Raw genomic sequence first — 18,250 nt, 5'->3', positions numbered from 1 at the left:
GTTGGAGAGGAAGAAAAGTGGTGGTGCAGGAGTTGGCGGAGAAAAGAAGTGAGAAGCGGGGGATGCATTTGAGAATGAGAGGTAAATAGAAGAACTGAAGAGCAGGAGACAATGCTGGCAGTCTGACATAAAAGAGAAATGAACGACCTTAGAATAGGAGGAGGATTTGGACTTATGTAGCCTAAAGGAGGAGTTCAGGATGGAGAAGTGAGAAAACAAGAGGACGAGGAGGTTGTGGAGGAAAGAAGAATGCTGCGGAGGATGCGTGCATGGACGAGAGGTAAGTAGAAGAATGAGGAGCAGCAGACAGTGGAGGTGTAGTGGTGAAAAATAAAGGAGGCAACATGTGAACAGGAGATCGAATTGGAGTCACAAAGCCAAAAGGAGGAGCTCGAGGAGGAGGAGGGAGAAAATAAGCAGCGGAGGTGGAGGTGGTGACGAGAAGAAAAGAGGAGGAGCTTGAGGACGAAAAGAATGAGAACTAAAGGGCAGGAAACTTGGAGGCTGGAATCAAAAATGGAACAAGGACAATGTCAGAGCAAGAGGAACTGGAGTTATGAAAATGAAGGTGGAGATGGAGGAGGATGAGGGAAGAAGAAAACAAGTGGAGGGGGAGGAGGTGGTGGAAAGAAGGGTAGGATGACGAAAGGAGAAATATGTCAGAAGGTGAAGGGGACATCAGAAGAAGAGGTGGAATGGGAGAATGGGAATTCAAGTTTGTGAATGGTATTTGTGAGGGGAAGGGACAGGGAGGTTCCGGGAGATGGAGAACCTGGAGGAGATAAAGACAATGCGAAAATCGAAAAGGAGATTGAAGTGGAAGACACATAAAAGTGAATCAGAAATGTGGAGGAACACAGTAGACAAAGCAAACAGACTAAGGACGGGGTGATGGAGGTAAGAAGATAAGAAGAATGATTTCTTAAAGAGGCAAGTAGAAGCAAAGAAGACGACACAGAGGAGGCGTGACAGTGTAAAAGAACCTGTCGAGGAGAGTGAGGAGTTACGGAGATACAAGGACATGGAGGAGGAGGTCCGAGAGGAAGCAAACCAACAGTGAAGGAGGTGGTGCAGGAATGAAGAGAGAAGAGGATGAGGCGTTTGAGAACGAGAGGTAAGTAGAAGAACTGAAGAGCAAGGGACAATGGCGGTGAAGTGGTGTAAAAGAGAAAAAGGCAATGTCAGAAGAGGAGGATTTTGAGGTATGGAGCCAATAGGAGGAGTTAGAATAGTAGGAGGGAGAAAACAGGTGTAGGAAATGGTCATGGAGGAAAGAAGAAAAAAAGGAGAGGATGAGTTCGTGGATGAAAGGTAAGTAAGTAGAAGAATGAAGGGCAGCAGTCAGTGGAGGCAGAATAGTGAAATAGAAAGGAGGCAGAAAGAACAGGAGGTGGAATTGGAGTCATGGAGCCAAAAGGAAGAGGGGGGAACATGGAAGAGGTGGTGGTGGGAAAAAGAAAAGAGGAGGAAGATGTGTTTGAGGATGTGAAGAAATTGAAGAACTGAGGGGCAGGAGACTGGAAGCTAAAGTCGAAAATGGAACAAGGACAACATCTGAAGAAGAGGAAATGGAGGTATGGAGAACGAAGGCACAGATGGAGGAGGGAAGAAGAAAAGAAGAGTAGGATAACGAGAGGAGAAATATGTCAGACGAAGACGAAGGGGACATCAGAAGAAGAGGTGCATGGGGGAATTGGAATTGGAATTTGTGAATGGAATTTGTGAGGGGGAGGCACAGGGAGGTGTGGGGAGAGGGAGACCCTGGAGGATAAAAAGGTGATGCAGAAGTAGAAGAGGAGACAGAATGGAGGAAAGAGTAAAGTGTTTGAATCAGAGATGGTGCAGGATCATAGTAGATGAAGATGTCAGAACAAGAGGAGGATTTGGAGGTACAGAGCAAAAGAATTGGAGAACGAAGGTGAAAACAAGCTGAGGAGAAGGCAGTGGAGGGAAGAAGAAAAGAAGGGGAGGATGGAGGAGAGGTACCACCCCACTCCCAGGTGTTTGCATAACAAATTAAATTCCTCTTTGATTACTTGAGTTTCTGTGGTTGACAGTTAATGGTGTTTCAGTGCACATCATCCTGACACACACCTGCCACTGGGTACCCACGTCTCTCCCTCAAGAACTGGGCTTATTTCACCCGGGTGTTGCCTTTATCCTTTATTTCTCTCTGTCTGTGTATCTTTAAGTTCTACCTTTGAGAGATCACTGTGTAAGTCCCTGTTCCTCAGACTGGCTGGACTGTACGTGATGTTCATCGTTCCATTCACGGGTCTGCAGACTGCATAATTTTATTCTCAAAGAAGCCCAGGTCTAATTATTCGTCAATGTCTCTCAGCTTCATAATCCCTTGTTTCATAGTAGGGTTTTTGCGTGTTTTCCACGTCTGGACTAAGCACTGCAGTGGACACAGGCGTGCATGGGTCCTTTAGAACAGAAGACTGTGTGTGTGAAAAATCAAAACCTTTCTATGTAGCTTCAAAACTGAAGAGCTGGAAGTTCCTTTAGCCCCTGGAGACCACTCACAAGGTCCGGGCACTTGCTTTGCATGTTGAAAGTTCAGAGTTTGAGACTCTGGGGTCCCGCAGGAGGATTACTGAGCTGGGAGTACTTCCAGGCATTCTCGGTCTGGCCCCCTATAGCAGAAAAAGTAACTCCCTGTGGCTTGGTAAAACGGACAGTTGTTCTGTCTAACCCAGACCACAGAAATGACATATTCAGGCATGAACATCAATGACGCTTATCTGAAAGATATTTAAGTCACGCATTTAATGAGATAAGTAGAAGAACTTTCTCCTCCAACTCCCTTTTTAAGTAAATTTATTTTTCTAGAGGTCAAAGTTCCTTAGTTTTATCTCTGGATAGCTTTTTTTGGATTTTTTGGTGGTGAACACCTGGCGGTTCTCAGGGGGTACTCCTGGCTCTGCACACAGGAATTACTGCTTGCAGTGCAGGGGGGACTAGATGCGTTGCTGTGATCAGACCTGAGTCTGCCACTGAAAGGGAAACATCCTACCAGCTGTTCTATCACTCTGACCCCCCTGGTTATTTTTTAATTGTTTAAGCACCCTGAAATACAGTTACAAAGTTGGGTTTCAGAAATACAGTGTTGCAACGCCAGTCCCTCCACCAGTGCACATTTCCCACCACCAATGTCCCCAGTTTCTGTCCTGCAACCCTCCCCCCAGCCTGTCTCTATTGCAGTCACTTTCCTTCTCTTTCTCTGTCTCTCTTCCCCTTTGGCATTATGGTTTGCAAATAGGTACTGAGTTATTCTGTGTGTCACTTTATCTCATTTCAGCATGCAGCTCTTGTCCAGAGTGATCGTTTCCAGCCATCTTTGTCCTGGTGGTCCCTTCTCTCTCCCCTGACTCTCCCCCAACCACTGAGGCCATGTTCTGTGTTGGGGTCGGCTGGCAGCATCTCTACCCTCTTCGACCAGGTGGCAGTGGTGTGCTCTCCCACCCTGGCCCTGAGACTGGAGGCTCAGCACCTCCTTTCCCTTCTGTGGAAACAGACTCTGGGTGCACTTCCTTTCTATAAGGAAGTGATCATTGATGTAAAGAGAGGGGTGTGGCAGGGTGAAACCATTTCACCAAAACTCTTCACTGCCACCCTTGAGAACATCATGCGACGACTGGAATGGGAGTGAAGATAGATGGTCGGCAATTACACGACCTCTGCTTCACTGATGACATCGTTCTCATAATGCCAAACATTAGCCAAGCGGCACAAATGCTGGCCAACTTCGACTACGAGTGTGGAAAGGTCGGATTGCAGCTGAATCTTAACAAGACGATGTTCTTGAAAAACGAACTTGTCCCTGAAGCTCCATTTGCTCTCATGGAATGAACATCTCTAAATGCAGCAGCTTTGTGTACCTGGGTCTAGAAATCAACATGAGGAATGACTTGGTGCCAGAACTGCGCAGGAGGAAGAGAGCAGTGTGCAATGCATTCAAGAGCGTCGAAGAGGTAGTTAAGAGATCGAAGATCCTCCAACTCCAGGCACATCTTTTCGATTCCACCGTTCTTCCTGCACTAACAGATGCCTCAGAAGCCTGGGCCCTTCGCAAACAGGATGAGAATTCTATTAGGGTATCCCAAAGAGGAATCAAAAGATCTATCCTGGGAATATCATGTCTCACTGAAGTGAGAGAAGAAATCCAGAGTTCTGACCTCCATCGATGGTCAAAAATCAGGGATGCTGTCTCATTTGCCAAGGCATCAAAATTCAGATGGGCCGGTCATGTAATGAGATTCAGGGACAACTGATGGACTAGAGGTGTTACCGACTGGATTCCTGAGGAGGGGAGGGCTGCAAGACTGTTCTAGGGGATGCCCGGGAGAAGCCTGTGCCCCCAGAGAAGGTATTTATGGGGACATCACATTTTTTTAGTAAGAACAGGAAGAAGTAGGAATTCGGACTTCATGACATGCCCTCTCAGAGAATTGAATAGCGCTAGTCAAAAAAATCATAGCAAAATGTGTATAGAATATCATGTTTTCCCTGTTGACATTATCCTCCATTGTTGTTCTGGAAATGTCCTTTAGATGAACTCAATCTATTCCATGAGAACATGTAGAACATGGTGAGAAGGTGCCAACATTGTTATGCATATGGATGAACTTCAGCAGGCAGTTCAGTTTCTGTTCAGCAGACAGGACAAGGTGTGGATTTTGTCCTGTAGGATCTCTAAGTTTGGGTTTTGCTTTGGAACCACATGTGGTGCTCAGAACTTACTCCTGGCTCAGTGCTCTGGAGTCATTCCTGGCTGGGCTCGCGGACCTTATGAGGTTCTGGTAAATTGATCTCAGGTCTAATGAAGTAAGGTGAGTTTCCTGACCACTGCACTACCTATTTGGCCCCCAGGAAACTTAAGAGTGTATGATGAGCACTTCCAGGTAATACTGAGGTCATCTGAAATCAGGATTCCCAAGTACTCAGAAAATAGGATGCAAATGAATCGCCACATCTTTGGGCATAATGCACATCATGGGGTGTACGTGGAAAGGTACTACAGCACGCAGGGCACTTGGTCCCGTGAGCACAGCGACAGGAATCAGTCCTGAGCACAGCCCAAACAAACCACCCATAAAGACATGTCAAGGAAGACAAATGCTCCCTTGAGTGTCAGATGCAGCTTGTTCTGTCTTTGTTTCGGGGATGACAAGAATGTTTAGGGCTCAGGTGGGTTTGGAGGGGCTTCTGTGTGTTTGGTGTTGCATCTCCACAGCCGCCCTTGGAGGGGCTGGCGAGAAAGCGCCAAGGGCTGCTTTGCTTTGTCCAGGCTGCTTGGGGGTCTGGGTGCTATTCCAGATGCTCCACGACCCCCAGTGTCTCTGGGAGATGCAGAGCAAACACAGAACTGACTCCTCTTTGTGTGGTCATCCCTCACTACACCTGGGTAAGTGCACACTCACACACACACACACACGGTGTGCTTCCAATCTCTTACTTTACAAACTGCTGTAGTATCTACAAAACCAGTCTCAATCATTTTTACCTTTCCCGGTGGCTTGCCTAAGCATGAATGATGTGTTTTCTTTACTTGAGGCTTGATGAATGAATGATGTGTTTACTTTCTTTACAGAATGTAATCTTTCGTAATTACCAGAGTCCTGGTTCTTGGTGCTTGGTGCTGCCTGCGGGTTATGTCCGTGATCTGAGAGGCAGGGGCGACTCTGCTCTGATGACTAGAGGCTTTATCTTAGCTGGCAGGTGCCAGCAGCAGGCTTCATGGCAAACACCCGATTTCACTTGTGTCGTGCGGCTTAAGGTGAAGGCTATTGTCCAGTGCCGAGACCTCCCCCGGCAGGACGCTGAGACAGACGGGCTGGTTTACCGGAGGCCTTCCAGCGCTTGGGGATCACAGGGCCCGGGAGCATCTGGCAGCCCAGCAGCGCACATCTGGCCAAGTCCCATGGCTGGGGCTTCAGCTGAGGATGCCCCTGCCTTTCTCCCCACCCCACACTCCTTTATGGCACCAGCCATGGTTCTAAGAAGCCCTGTATAGTGATAAATCAGACGTCAGACATCGATGGACAGAGGCTGAAGGGCGGCTGGGAAGCTTTGATGTGGGAGATTTTCTCTATGGCAGACAGGAAAGCCCAAAGCCAGGTGGAAATAGAGACACTTTTGGGGGGCGGGCAGGGGGAGCATCTCTGCTTCTGGGCCTGTCCATGCTCGTGTCTGGAACATCTCAGAAGCTTTCTGTGAACGTGACCGTGGGTGACTCCCAAGGACAACTGTAATGCCGTGGGATGTCTCCAGAACCTGCGAAGTGGAGTCTGGTGGCAGCCAGAGTAGGAAGGGCAGGAATTAACACCGCTCCGGGCACCGGGAACACAGACTTTGCAAGAAGGGAAGCTTGGGCCTCCGGGCCGACCCCTCCCCACAGTGCAGAGAGTCCTGCACAGGAGGACAGGTTCTGGCAGGGAGCTGCGAGGGGAACTGGGGGTAGCTGGGGGCATCATTTCTGGGGGGAGCTGGGGCAACTGGGGGCACCATTCTTAGGGGAGGTTGGGGGCATCATTCCTTCCTGAGTGGATGAAAATGTTGTAAACCATATCAGTGGGGCTGGAGAGATAACCAGGATAAGGCTCTCGCTTTGCATAGCCAACCCGGCTTCCAACTCCGGCACCCTGTAGGGTGCCCTGAACCCCACCAGGAATCATCCTGGGTCAGAGACCCATGAGGAAGCACTGCCACATGCGGCCCCAAAGCCAGAAACCACAGAAGATCTTGCAGCTAAAAAAAATAATAAATCCCCAGAAACTTCCGATGAGTGCGTTTTCTGTTCGTGAATTTTATCTCGAAGTCTTGTATAAAAATTTTTAAAAGGCTTCCGTGGCAGCTGGGAAGGAAATGAAGTGCTGGAGCACATGCTTTCTTGCAGGACGCCCTGGGTGTGAGCCCCCAGACCTGAAGGGTCTCTGAGCTCCGCTGGGCGTAGCCCCAAGCCGAGAAAGAAGGAGCCTGTGCTGCTGTTTGGCAGTGTAGACATTCTAGCCAGGGGAGCCGTGACTCGGTCACTCCTACCTGACCTTTAGACACGCACTGTTCTGGCACTGCCACCAGAGTACACTCCCCCAGTGTCCACTGCCTCCGTGTCCACTTCCCTCCCTGGTGTCCACTTCCCGAGCGTCCACTTTACTTTTTTGTGTCCACTTCCGATCCCTACTGTCCACATCTCTCCTATAGTATCCACATCCATCCCTGGTGTCCACCTCCCTGCCTGGTGTCCATTTCCCTACTCAGCTTACACTTCCCTCCCACAGTGCCCACTTCCGTCTCAAAGTGTCCACTTCCCTCCCCTATGGCCACTTCCCTTTCCAGGTGTCCACTTCCCTCCCTGGAATTCACTTCCCTCTCCCAGTGTCCATTTCCCTCCCTGGTGTCTACTTCCATCCCTTAGTGTCCACGACCCTCTCCCAGTGCCCACTTCTCTCCCCCATGGCCACTCCTCTCCCCGAGCTTCACTACCCTCCCTTAGTGTCCACCTCGCTCCCCGAGTGTCCACTTCCCTCTCTGCTGTCCACTTCAATCCCTTAGTGTCCACTACTATATCCCAGTGCCCACTTCCCTCCATTAGTGTCCACTTCCCTCCCCAAGTGTTCACTTCCCTCCCCGAGTGTCTACTTTCCCCCGACAGTACCCAGTTATTTCCTCGAGTGTGTCCAGGCTGCCCGTGTCCCACAGTCCACCTCTAGGGCAGTGTTTCAGTTCACGGCTGACGCTTGAGCCGTTATCAGCTACCCATGAGCCCTGCGGCCTCCCCACCTGCTCACCTGCTGCCGCAAGGGGCCGGCCTGGCTCCCGGAGACAGGAGCCCCAGACTGCTAATGTGCGGAAAAGATTAAGTTCTGCAATTATATGTGGGGTCACCACCGAGGCCGACGGTGTGCTGGAACTATGTCTGCACCAGGGTGGAGTGTGTCTTGGCCCTGTGTTCCCAGGGCAGGGGTGGCCTGACCCCGTGTTCCCCAGGGTGGATGGTGTGCTGAGCCCCTGTTTGTTTTTTCTTGCAGAACAACAGCTCCCTGGTGTGGTGCCAGAATCACAAGCAGTATTCTAAGGTACGTGGCCTCACACTGCATGCAGTTCCCACAAGTGTGGGATAATGGGTTGTGGGGCGGAGAGAGAGAAGAGTGAGAGGAAAGAGAGAGAAGGGAGAGATGGGAGCAGAGAGGAGAGAGGGGGGAGAGAAAGGAGAGAGAGGAAAGAGAGGAGAGACAGAGTAAGAGAGGTAGAGGAAGTGAGTGAGAGAGAGAGGGAGGGTGGAGGGGGTGGACAGAGTCTTGGCTGCTGCTCTGGCCTGCCTGGGAGCATGTGCATTGTGAGCCCTGGGGTCAGCTGTGGAGACGGTGCTGTGGTGTCACATACATGTGGGGTCACATCCGCAGTGATCATGCAGAGTCTCTCACTCTAGCCAGGGTTGGCACATGTTTCTGTCCCAGGGCCCCTTGTCCCACTGGTTGCCTTTCAGCTGCCAACCTGGTGCCATGCCCTTGCTTCCTCCTCGATGCAGCTGGGTTGGTCTCTTTTGTGGCCACACTCAGCAGTGTTCGGGGCCAACTACTGGCTCTGTCGTGGGACTCGCTCCTGGTGGGGCTCTGGGGAGTCTGTGCGGTGCAGGGGGTCAGTGTGTGGAAGGCAGATGGCTGTGTGCTGTACTAGACTCTACCCTGGAACTTACGGTTTTAGAGCAGGGGCTATATCTGCAGAGGAATTCTGGTTGCCTTTGATTTTGAGGCCACCCCTGGTGATACTCAGTGGTCATTCCTGACTCTGCACTAAGAAATTATTCCTAGCAGTGCCCAGGAGGCTCTGTGGATGCTGGGGATAGAACCCGGTTCGGCCACATGCAAGGCAAGTGTTCCACCCGCTGTACTATCTCTCCAGCCAAGTAATTTGATTTTTAAAAAATTCATGCCTTTTCTAATGCACATATTCCAGATACCACACCCATATACTAAGCATCCTGTGTAAATTGGACTATGTTATGTGTTTGCAGAAGTCTCCAACAAAATACACACACACACACACGATATTCGATATTCTACCTTCAGAATGGCATCAGATTTTACATTCAGTTTATGCCACCAAATGCAGTTTACAGAGCTTGCAGCAAGCGCTGGGTTCTTTTCATGAAGGATAGTTGCCCACAGAGAGCCCTTTTCTGAGTGGGGCTCCTTTTCCCTTTGATTTTCCATTAGCACGGCCCTCTAAATGAGGGGCCAGCTGGCAATTTCTCTCCAAGGCCTGAGATGAATATTTTCCTGTAACCCATCGGATCCCCAGCTCTCCCTGAGTCAGTGATAGACAACATATAAGCCTTTCCATCATGGTAAGGAACCTTTTATTGGCCACTGACATGGGACCATTACATCATGTTCCTATCATAAAATCTACTTACACCCCCAACTCTTAAAAAGTTGGAATAGAGTAGTAGCCTTTTTAAAGGCCGAACATGATGGCCACTCATTACCTCTATTGCAAACTACAACAGCCAAAAGGAGAGAGAACAAAAGGGAATGCTCTGCCGTAGAGCCAGGGTGGGGTAGTGGGAGAAGGGGTGGGGTTATGGGAGGGATACTGGGAGCATTGGTGGAGGAGAATGGGTACTGGGGAGGGATGGGCAAATGATCACTGTATGACTGAAATGCAAACAAGAAAGTTCATAAGTTTGTAACCGTAGCTCAAGGTGATTCACTAATAATTTTTTTAAGTCAGAATCATTCTTAGCTTCCCAGCTGTAGCAAGATAGATTCCAGGCGGGATTCTCTGTGGTCCTCAGTGAATCTCTTAGCTATACCGTGACACTCATATACTGAAAACCAAACTCAATCCCAAATATTCCAGTGCATTCTTCTGTCCAGAAACGGCTCTTTCCATGTACTCAAAACCAGATGGTTTCCCTCCTTTACTGGGTGCTCTGCACTGTCTTGGGAAGATGTTCTGAGTGAATGAATGGGTGACATTGGTGAGAAAAATCTCACCTCAGTCACCATTCATTTCTGAAAGTGAAAAATCTAATTATTTGAGCTGGTCAAAATGAAACAATATCTGGCAGAGGAAGGAAGACTCTGCATGACTGTTGTCTGCTCTGTCCTCTCCTTTCAGCCTCTGCCTGTGGCTGTTGTCTTTGAGGTTCTTCCTTCTCTGTGAAGGCAGGACGGGAATAACGCCAGTGACTTGTACACGGGACTGACAGTGAGTCGTGTCCCGTGGATGACCATACACCAGCCAGCCATGGACAGAGCACTTTGCATCTGGGTTTTGCAAATCCTCCCCTGCTCTCTTTGTTACATATGTGTGGACTTTTCTCAGATGCCCTCCTGTAGTTCTGTGGGTGAAATCAGGTCCCTGGTTCCTGAGTAAGCACTTTCACGTGTGAGCTGTGTGCTGCCCCTCAGAGAGACTGGTGTCCCCGTTTCCTTCCCCAGCACGTCTCTGTGAAGCAGCGACTCTCAGGATACTTGCCCTTCCGCCCTGGCTGTGAGAACTCGGTCCCTGGACGCTTGTTTCCGATTTGGTCTCAAGGCTGTGTGTGGCAACAGGGTGACCCGGCGCGTATGTTTGGGCCTTGCATGCTGCTTTGATCTCAGTGGGGGTCTGGGCAATAGGAGGGCTACAGCTACGAATTCTTCCTCCATTTCTGGGAGTATTCAGACCAAATTTAGAGGTGAGGAAAATGGGTTTTGTTTGTGTGAACATCTGGCCAGCTTCTTTTGACATTGTGAATTTTGTTGGATGAGGGTCAAACCTGTAAAACACAACCAAATGGGAGCATGGAAGGTTTCTGGTTTGTGTTCTACACGTGGGTTCATGTGGTCCTTGCTGTAAAGGGAAAGAGAGCTCACTGCCTGAGGGTGCGAAATGCCAGTACCCCTCTACCAGCCTGCGCGACTAACCTAAGGGACACCCATCCTTGCCAGTGTGATTCACCTCAGGAAGCCCTGTATGTGCCTGTGCAACTCCCCTGAGGGACCCCTAGACCAGCCTGTGTGACTCTCCTTAGGGACCCCTATACTGCCTGTGTGACCTCACCTCAGGGACCCCTATACCTGCCTGTGTGACCTCACCTCAGGTGCTCTGTACCTGCCTGTGTGACCTCACCTCAGGGACCCATATACCTGCCTGTGTGACCTCACCTCAGGGACCCTTATACTTGCCTGTGTGACCTCACCTCAGGGTCCCCTATTCATGGCTGTGTGACCTCAACTCAGCGACCCCTAATCCTGACTGTGTGACCTCACCTCAGGGACCCTTATACCTGTCTGTGTGACCTCACCTCAGGGACTCCTATACCTGCCCGTGTGACCTCACCTCAGGTGCTCTGTACCTTTTTGTATGACTCACCCCGACAAACCTATCCCCACCTGTGGGACTCACCTCAAGGAGCCCAGCTTCTGGCCATCATGACGTCACATCAGGAACCTTGTATCTGTTTATGACCTCAAGTCAGGGGCCCTCTCCCTCACTATTTTATTCACCACAGAGCCTCGTGTCTCTACCCATGTGACCTCCCCTCACAGCCCCATCTATGCCTCTGTGACCTCAGCTCACAGCCCCTGTGGTCCCTGTGTGACCTCAGCTGACAGCCCTTGCCCTCCCTGTGTGACCTCTGCTCACAGATTCCTGTCCCAGCCTCTTCAGAGCTTCTTCACAGCTGCTGTGTGACGCCACTTCAGAGCCCCTTCTCTGCCTGTGGGACTCCACAGAGAACTCCATCTCTGTCCATGAGACCCACCTCAGAGAGCTGTCCCTACTTGTGTGATCCACCTCAGTGCCCTTGTTTCTACTTGTGTGACCCTGAGAAGACCTTCCCAATTCGTTGCAACACATAGTGAACCATTCTACCCTATCTAAAGGACCCCACCTCACAATCCCATGTCCCAGCTTATGTGACCTCACCTCTTCTGTGACCTAACCTCAGAGTCCTGTGTCCCTGCCTGTGTTGACCCCAACTCAGAATTCTGTGATCCTGATTGTGTAACCCCACCTCAGAGCCCTGTGCCTGCCTCTGTGACTCCACCTGAGTCCCATGTCTCTACATGTGTAGTCCCACTTCAGAGCTGTGTCCCTGCCCATGTGACCCCACCTCAGAGTCCTGTGTGCCTGGACATGTGACCCCACCTCAGATTCCGTGTCCTTCCCTGTGTGAACCCACATCAGTACTGTTTACTTACCAATGTGACCCCACCTCAGAGCCCTTTGTCCCTGCAGTGTGACTCCACATTAGTACTGTGTTCCTACATGTGTCACCTCATCTAATAGTCCTGTGTCCCTGCCTGTGTGACCCCACCTCAGAGTCCTGTGTTACTGCCTGTGTGACCCCACCTCAGAGCCCATGTCTCTACCTGTGTGATTCCTACTCAGAGCTCCAAGTCCCTAATTGTGTGACCCCGTGACAGAGCCCATGTTTCTGCCTGTGTGACCCCACCAGAGTTTGTGTTCCTGCCTGTGTAACCCCACCTCAAAGTACTGTGCTCCTAACTGTGAGACCCCACCTCAAAGCCCAGTGTTCCTGCCTGATGACCTATCTCAGAGCCCCCATGACCCTACTCGTGTGACCCAATGTCTGACGGATGTCCCTTCCTGTGTGAGCCCACCTAAGAGCCGTGTCCCTGCCGGGTCCCGGAAAGCAGGACTGAGGCCCAATGGCCGCTTGTCCTGGAGGAGCCGGCTGCTTCAGGAGGTGGCGAGTGTCCAGTCTGCAGGTGACGCTCAGGTTCTGTCGGGGTCAGGTTGAGCCGTGGCTGTTCCACGCTCACAGTCACCCCTTGAGTCCCTCCCAGCCCCTGGGTCTGATGTCTCCACACCGACTCCTGCCCCCGACACCCCGGCTCCCAGTCAGCCTGGCGCCCGCAGCGTGGGTGGGAATGGCCGCGCTTCTCGGGCTGCTGACTTCAGGCAATGATCTGTGCCATCCTCGGGGAGAGGCGGGCCGCCCTGAGGTCCAATGTATGCAGCCTAGAGGCTTTAAAACAGCTACTGATCCCTCCCGCCACTCCCCCCGTATGAGCTGATCGATGAACTTTCAAGCTTTGCACAAGCCCCGGTGCCGCTCAGGGTCACCTCTGTCTCTGCTCTCGGGAGTTACTCCCGGGGGCTGGGGCAGGTAGGGGATGCCGCGGATGGAGCCCGGAGGGCCTTGTGCCAGGCCAATGCCCACCCACTGTCCTCTGGCTCTGGCCAGCCCCTATGTCTCCATCCTAGTGTTGGAGGTGTTTGGAGTTTGGCCTCCCGAGGAGCGAGCCCAGGGCTGTCTCTGCCATGCAGGTGCCTCCGCTGAGCCCCCAGCCCCATCTCTGACCCTGGTTAGCAGCCGTTCTGCTGCTTGGCTAGAGGGCCCGGCAGTGTTTCAGATTTGGGAGGGGCCTTGCCTGGGACAGGGCTGAGTGGAACTAAGGGTCTCACCGATTGGCAAGGGCCCTCAGCATGGAGGACAGGGGAGCCATGCCGAGATCTCAGCGTGTCAGCATGGGGAGCATGGGGAGCACTGAAGAGCACCCGGCCCCTCCCTGCCCTCCCTCACCCCGACGGGGCGATGCCCGCTCACCTGCTCGGAGAGAAAAGCACAGTGCAGGGCCAGGCAGGTTGCAACAAGTTTATTATATCACAAACAATCTGCTATCATATTTTCTAAGTTAAACTATAGGCAAACATATTTCATCGTGTGAATCACACACACTCAGGAATTGATCAAAGGTGACTGAGTGTCGTCAGCTATTGTTCTTAATGATGGTGACATAGTCCTGGTACCCTTCTGAGGACAGTGTCGTACCAAGGTAAAGTCCATGTGACTCAGGGAGAAAACTAAGGGACAGCGGGAGGAAGGGTGGGGAGGGTGTGGTGCGGGCCCGGATGGTGTTGGGCAAAGCACATGTCCATGGTGGGCAGCAGGGATGGGTACTAGATGGTCATGGGGAGACCATTCTGGAACATTCTGTATGGTAATGGGAGTGCTGAGAGCCCTGTTAGATTGGGGGTCCCCAGGGTGTCTGAGGGGGGTGTTTGACCTTGAGGCCTCAGGTCAGAGGGCCACATGGGGCAGCAGCCCCTGTGCCCAGCGCCCCCTAACGCTTCAATTCCCGGGCTGGGGCGCCCTGACCCTGCTGCCCATAGGGGGCAACAACTGACCGTCGGCACCATGCCCGCCGGGTGGCACCACTGCTCGAGCCCTGCTGGGGTGCGGGCAAATGTGCGGGCACACGCTGCCATGCAGGTGGGACCTGGTTGGCACGATTGACCAGTGAATGCTGGTGCCCTGCCCGCTGGGTGGCCCTGATGCTTCTGCCCTGCTGGGGTGCGGTGACATATGAGGACATACGGTGCCACGCACGTGGGACCTGGTTGGCACGACTGACAGCTGCATTCTGGCGCCACGCTCGCCCCGTGGCACTGGCCAGGCCCTGCTGGGGTGCGGGCACATAGGGGAACCTACGGTGCCACACAGGTGGGACCTGGTTGGGAGGAGCCACAAGTGGCTGCTTGTACCACCCTTTCTGGGGGGCACCACTTGTTGAGCCCTGCTGGGGTGCTGGCACAGGCAGCCTCAGAGTTGCAGGAGCCACAAGTGGCCGCTGGTGCCACCCCCGCTGGGTGGCACCACTTTTCAAGCCCTGCTGGGGTGCGGGCACAAAGGGCGGCACAGCGTGCGACACCTGTGGGATCTGGGTGGCGGGTGTAGGCACAGGTGCACCCTGGGTACCACGTGGCCCCGGCACTTTGGGAGGCACGAGCTGCCTTGGAGGTGCAAACTGGAAGGCTGGCACGGACAGAGCCCCACCCTGGGTGCCACTTAGCCCCTGCATGTTGGGAGGCCCGAGCTGCTGCGGCAGCGCAAACTGAAACGCTGGCACTGGCACATGGGTGCCCTGGGTGCCACTTGGCCCCGGTCCAGCGCCCGGATGGTGCCTCTTGGTTTGAGGGCCCTGCAGCTTTGTAAGGCCGTTCCATTTCCTCTTTTTGGACTGATTGGATGTCCCTGGGGCCTGGACGTGGGTGTTCTGGCCCTGGGGTGCAGCCAGCGTGGCACTTGGCTGGGTCACGGGGACACTGGGCAGATCTACTTCCATATCGCTCAATGGTTCCCCTTGGGATTCGGTGTCCATAGACTGAACACTACTCCCACAGGACTCTGTTTCCATGGACTCTACGTCACTATCAGGGGCCTGCGTGTCCTTGGTGGACACAGCGTGACAATGGTCAGGGGCTGTCGGGCCCCCTGCGGCTGCAGGTGCAGCTGGGGCGGGCACTGCCGCCGGAGGCGGAGGCGGAGGGGCCTCCTTCTTGGGTGCTGGGACCTCCTTCTGAGGTGCTGGGGCCTCCTTCTGGGGCTCTGGGGCCTCCTTCTGGGGTGCTGGGGCCTCCTTCTTGGGTGTTGGGGCCTCCTTCTTAGGTGCTGGGGCCTCCTTCTTAGGCGCTGGGGCCTCCTTCTGGGTCTCTGCGGCCCCGTTCTGGGCTGGGGCGGTGGCCACCGCCTGGCCAAGAGGTGTTTTCTGGCCTATCAAGGCCTGGCAGTGAGGCGTGCCACCCTGGAAGCATGGGGCTTTCCGTGGAAAGTAGACCACGGCCTCGCACCAGTCATTAGGGTGGCGAATGGGCCATCCCTGATCGTCAGAGGGGACTAAGAGTGGGCCTTGGGGGCAAGCCCGCTGGCCATAGTAGCCCTGGGCAGAGTGCGGGCCTGGCTGGCTATAGGAGCCAGCCCCCTGCCCATAGGACCCCGTGGGCTGGACACTGGGCCCCGGCTGTTGGTAGTAAGTTGGCAGGCCGTGGAGATACGGCCCTGGGTTGTAGGGATAATGGGCGTGGGCCTGTGGCTGCCCCGGGTAGCTGGGCCCACAGTAGCCCCATGTGCATGACGCCTGGGATGGTCGCAGCGTCCCCAGGTCCTGGTGGAATCGCACGTCGGAGGGTCTCCGTGTCATCCTAGGTCAGGGCTCTGTAGATCACAGGCCACACTCAGACCCTGGCAGCCCAGAGGCGCACAGCCCCTCCATGCAGTGGGGTCCCTTCCTCCACCTTTGGGGTCCCCGTGGTCACACAAAAATATTTTCTTGTTTGGTCGGGTTCGGGGCCACACCATGGTGCCCAGGGCTGACTCCAGGTCGGCCTCAGGGGTCCCTCCTGGTGGGTCTGGGGGCCCATCTCCGGAGCCGGGGGTGAGTCTGGATCATGCAAGGCAAGTGCTGTCAGCCCAGAAGACACCTCCTATCTGGGTATTCCCACCCTGCTCCCTAGAGGCTCCCTGGACTCCTCCCTCTGGACTCCCACCCTCCTCGGTAACTGTTTCCCAACCTCCTGCCTAGAGTCTCTCCACTCTCCCTAGCTGTTCCCCTTCTCCTCCCTGGGGAGTCCCATCATTTTCCTTGGGGCTCCCCACCCTCCTCCCTTGTGGCTCCCCACACTCCTCCCTGAGGGTCTCCCGCCTTTTGTCCTGGGCTGCCACGCCCCCTCCCCTGAGACCGTCCTAGCTCTGGCTGGCCCCGTTTCCCTGACCCTTGATCCCCCATCTCTGCCCCAGGTCTCTGCCCCCGCGCCCACGCCACGTGCACTCACTGTGGGCTGGAGGGGTCGGAAAGGGATGACCAAGCTGTGGGCTGGTGCAGGTCCTTGGCGAAACAGCAGCGGGCAGCGCCAGGCGCTGGGCAGCGACCTAGCCCTCGTCTGTCACAGGAATTGAGGTCCCCTGTTGGCAACTAGCGTCCGATCGGGAGTGTGCCGGACCGGCGCCTCCCTAGGACCCAGCGTTCCTTCTGGGATACCCTCGCGACATGACACGTGACGTCAAAACTTGGGCCTCGGGGGTCCTATACGCTGGAACCTCCCCGCGCACCCCCCCATGTGCGCACATGGGACCGTCAGGTGCATGGAGCCAAAGGCGCAAAGGCTTGGGCGCCTCCATGGAGCGTCTGGCGCGGGTTCCCGCAGAATCGAGCCTCCCCGGGAGCCTCACTAGCCTGGTACCGGGTCAGGCTTCGACCCGTTGGTCCTGCACGTGCCGGGCCTTCGCCTGCCCGCCCCCGCCCCACTCGTAACTTTGTACCCTCGCGCTCTGCGGCCTCCTCTGCGCACGGTTGGCATCCTCCGAGCAATGTGGTGTGCGCCCATGGGATGCGCGTTTGTAAGACACGCGTCCTTGAAGCAGGGTCCCTTGGAATCCCTATTAGGATTTGGGGCGGGGTTTGGGCGTTACCTGCCACTGTCCCCGGAGATACTCAGGGAACCCAAGCATAGAAGGAAATGTACGGGACACTCTCTGGGATCTCTTTCGGTTCTGAGATGCTTTGGGTCCACCTCGTTCTGTCCTGGGGTTACCATGTCCCCTCCCCTGGGGCTGCCACGCCCCCTTAGGCCTCCCTCCCTCCAGCTTACCCTGTTTCCCTGACCCCTGGTCCCCCCTCTCTGTATCCTGAGGTCCACATTCCCGCGCACCTGGTGTCTGTCCCTCCCGCGGACACTCACCGTGGTCTGGAGCGGTCTGAAAGGGGTGATCAAGGTGTGGGCGGGTGCGGGTCTGCGGCGGAACAGCCAGTGGGCAGCGCCAGGCGCTGGCCAGCAAACCGAGCCTCCTTTGTCGCAGGAATTCACTCCTGAACTGTCGGCTAGCGCCGAGCGGGAGTGTGCCGGTGCGGCGCGTCCCTAGGAACCAGCGTTCCTTCCGGGATACCCTTAGTGACGTGGCCCGTGACCTCAGAACTCGGGGCTCGGGGTCCGAACGCTCGAACCCCCCGAGCCACCCCACCACATGCACACATGGGACCGTCGGGCGCATGGAGCGGAGGGCGCCAAGGCTTGGGCGCGTCCACGGAGCGCCCGGGCATGGGCCCCGCAGAATCGGAGCCTCCCCGGGGCGGTCGTGGTGTGGGTGAGGCCCGACGGGAACGTGGGGCAATGGAGCCTCGGGGCGCATCTGGGGAGCTGGGGGCCAGGCAGGGAATCCAGGCCTGAGATGCTGCTGAAGGGCGCACCACACGCGGCTGGGAGTTTTGTTTACACCTGTATTGGGGTCCCTCCTGTTGAATAATAAGTGTTGACCCTATTTGTATTTATTGACAACTAGATTCAGCCCACAAGGTTATTGTCCCGAGTATGAAAGGAGGATAGTGTGGATATCATTTGGATAAACATGGATGTCTTACATAACGGTTAGTTCATGACCCAACTGTTTGCATGGTTGGCTTGCCCCTGTCCCGTTTACACACACCAGACATTCAAATGGTAGGCTGGTTCC

The sequence above is a fragment of the Sorex araneus genome, chromosome X, assembly GCF_027595985.1.
Source record: "Sorex araneus isolate mSorAra2 chromosome X, mSorAra2.pri, whole genome shotgun sequence".
Classification (NCBI taxonomy): Eukaryota; Metazoa; Chordata; class Mammalia; order Eulipotyphla; family Soricidae; genus Sorex; species Sorex araneus.
Note: the sequence above shows the minus strand (reverse complement) of the source record.